Raw genomic sequence first — 3766 nt, forward strand, 5'->3', positions numbered from 1 at the left:
GTAGTTCCCTCAACTTGAATGCTCCACCATTTCTGGATATTACTTTTGATATCTGAGTGAAGGGTCCACATTGTTTCAAATCTAAAGGGGAAGTTTCTCCTTCTATTGATGGAGTCAGCAATGAAAGTGATGGGAAAGTGATCTGATCCAACCCGAATGTGGGCCGACAGAGAACAGAAATAATGACTATACCAGTCATTAGAAATGAGAGTCTTATCAAGACGAACTTGGATAAGATCATTACCAGTTCTCCTGTTAGTCCAAGTATAATTGCATCCCTGAATTTCCAAGTCATTGAGAGCCTGAGAATTAATGAAATCCATAAGGGCCAACCTACTTTCCAGCTGAGGGGGGCTTCCTCCATATTTTTCCTCCTCTCTCAAAGGAGTATTGAAGTCTCCCATAACCAGCCAACTAATATTTTTGAAGCTGTCCCTAGCTTGAATAAGTTTTTTCTAGAAGGAATTTATAGCCTTCAAAGTGTTGGGAGCATAATGTTGGTGAGAACCCATGAAGTACCATCTTTTAAGTGCTCAAATTTGATACAAGAGAAATTGTTATCCTAAATGATAACATGCCCTTTGACAGAATTAAGATTCCAAATGGTAGCTATGCCTCCTGAAACACCTTCAGAATTGCCACCACTAACATTTCCGTTTTTGAAAAACTTCAATGATTCAACTTTTTCTTTACTCATTTTGGTTTCTTGAATTAGAAAGATATCAGGTTTACTGTCCCTTATCATGTTCCTAATGATATCATGCTTATGGGGATTATTGAGTCCCCTAATATTCCAAGAAATAATCTTCATAGTTACTTACCAATTCCTAACTCCTTAAGAGTCTTTTGGGTTCCATCTACAATTCTCTTGTTGGCCTCCTTGTTTCTAACTATATGATTAGAGGGTCGACCTGGGGAAGAGGAGGTATACCCGACATCAACTTAAACTATTATGCTAGATTTCCCTAGAAGAGAAGTTGAGGGAGTAGTTCCTTTCTTATTCCTATGCTTTGGTATTTTCCACTCAGCATCTATCTCAGGAGCCGCTTCCAGGTTGCTAAGGATTTTGGAAATTTCTTCTTCGTTTCCCCAATTAGGGGTTCTAGAAGCATTTGAATCATTTAAATCATTGTTAGCTGATTTTGAACCCCAGTCTAAGTCCGAGAGGTTCAGACCCAAAATTGCACATTTTTGGGCTTCTTGTATTTCAAGACTAGGCATGAGCAGAGAGGAATCAGTCTTTTCTTCTTGGGAGTCAGGGATCTCTCCTTCCTCCGGTTGATCATTTTTCTCTTGCAGTTCCTTTTGCTCAAAAGTATCAGCTGCCACTTCAGCTATATCATTTGGTTAATTAGTCTGATCTTTCAGCTCCCTTGTTTGAGAAGTAACCGGAAAGTTGACTTTGGTTGAATCATTTCTCAGAGCTTCCTGGGTTGAGGGACTAGAGATAGAGGCTGAGGGCACTTCCTTCTTCTCCCCCAAGGGATTAAAACGATTTGAGTTTTCTTCTTTATTCTCTGAGTTTTTAACTTGCCATACCATTTTTTCTGGCGCCCTTTGGTTCTTAGTATGGGGCTTAGGCTGCCTGGATTCTACCTTGGGTTTGATAGGACAAGACTTTGCCCAGTGACCTGCTTTTTTGCAATGGAAGCAGGCAAAGGGAATAGATTCATATTCAATATGTTGCTTCCATGTTCCCAGCTTTGATACTAAATCTATTTGTTCTGGCATATTTGCATCATGGGCTATCCCTACGCAGAACCTAGCATTAGTGAGTCTCCTTTTTGAAGCTATTACTGGGTCTATAGAAAGCAGTTCACCAAAGGAGTTTGCGATTCCAGAGAAGATGCTTTCTGCCCAATATTCAAGAGGCAAGCCTGGTAGCTTTATCCAAATTGGAACTTGTGTCAAGAGAGAGTCATTCATATTCAGATTCGGTTGCCATTTATGAAGAACCAAGGCTATCTTTCCTACCAACCAGGGACTCCCACAGAGAATCATAAGTCTTCTTCGCATGAAGAAGTAAAAGATAGAAAGCCTTTAGGTAAGGCCAAAATTTCTACATTACCCTTAAGGGCCCATTTTCATTTGACATAGGCCCTAACAACTTCAATATTAGGATGCGGTCCCATAAATTTGCCTACCAATGAGTTCGACATACTATTTATATTGTGATCCAAAACCAGATCAGGGATAGAGATAGTGAACTTTCCTCCAAAAGGATCAGAAATATTCTTAACAGGAGGAAATGAGGATTTACCAGTTGGTCTAGTTCCAAAGAGGGAAGACCATTTTTTTATTCTTTTTCGCTCTCCCCGAAGTCATCACGTGGGATGGGCCTCCACTGGACCCTTCCCCCAGGAGCCCAGAGGAACCCACTGTCTCCTCTAGCAAAGTACCACCAGTCTGTTGAATGGCAGCAACATCCGGAAAGTCCGAAGGCTTATCCTTCTCTCCTATGGGACCAGCTACATTCTAGCCACTCCCACCATTGGAACCAGAGTTCCCACCTTGCAGAGAATTTGAATTTTGAATTCTCCCATTACCGCTTCCCGCTCCTTCTCCCATTGCAGTGAGGGAGCACATAATGTTGGCAATGATAGGAGAAAGTGTTATCCCTAGCTAGTTTTGATTTTTGACAACTTTTGTTCTAAACGCTGTCTTGCTTGATTGATTGATCGTTTGGAATAGTTCTGGTGTTCTGACTCAAGTTTTGCCTGATGAGGTCGACTGAAGATCAAAAAGGGTGTTTGAAACTGATGTTAAATTTTTCAAGAAAGTTCAGTTTTGCTCTTTGTTTTTCACAGTTTTATCAATGCACTAAGACAGAGACTGGATGTGCTATAGTTTGACTCAGATGCGTTGTTTAAAACCACCAATGCGCCAAGCTGCCTGTGCAATGCGCTAGACTAGAGTTTTGACTTCTGCTATTTTAGAAATGGTTATGCGCTAATCTATCGTGAGAATGCGCTAAAGTTCAGACTTAAAGCGCTACAGTTTGCCCCCAATGCGTTAGGCTGATGCTTCAATGTGCTAATATGTCCTTAAGAAGCGCTAATGGTAAATCTCCAAATATTCAGATGGTTATGCACTATTTTTGAGAATGAATGCGCTAAGTTTAAGTTTTGACGCGCTAAAGTTTGCTTCAGATGCTCTAGGATGTTGCTGCTATGCACTAAACTACTCTATTTTGCTTTGTTTGTGAGTTTTTCTGGAAATTTTAACACTTTCTCAACTTTGATAGATGATTTTCTGAAGTATAAAATGCAAACACGAAAAAGACAACCATTTTGCCTATTCTAAACAAAGAGTGTATGTTTCGTGAGGATGTGTTCAAATCCCCAATGTTTTCACAGGTTTGGATACAAATAATACAATTCAGGCAGACTATTTATTTAAGGGCCATCAACAATATCATAGCCCACTAGTATCGACACTCCGTCAGCTCAAACAATTGTGTCACCCCTTATGGGACGACCATTTTTTTGCCTTTTGCCAGAAATTAACTCAAAGTGAATTGCTTCACAATTGAGTAGCTATTGTAGACACCTAAAAGTTGGACAATGAATTAAGTGAATTTTATTCATTTAATTATTCTTAATTCTTCCAAGTAATTAAATTAAGATTTAATTAATATCCCTAGTCTTCTAATCGCCTATTAATTAAATTAAGATTTAATTAATATACCATTCTTCTATCTAAGCCATTTAATTAAATTCACATTTAATTAAAATCCACCTTCTAGCCCATTTAATTAAATTTACAT

This window comes from Cryptomeria japonica, chromosome 10, assembly GCF_030272615.1.
Source record: "Cryptomeria japonica chromosome 10, Sugi_1.0, whole genome shotgun sequence".
Classification (NCBI taxonomy): Eukaryota; Viridiplantae; Streptophyta; class Pinopsida; order Cupressales; family Cupressaceae; genus Cryptomeria; species Cryptomeria japonica.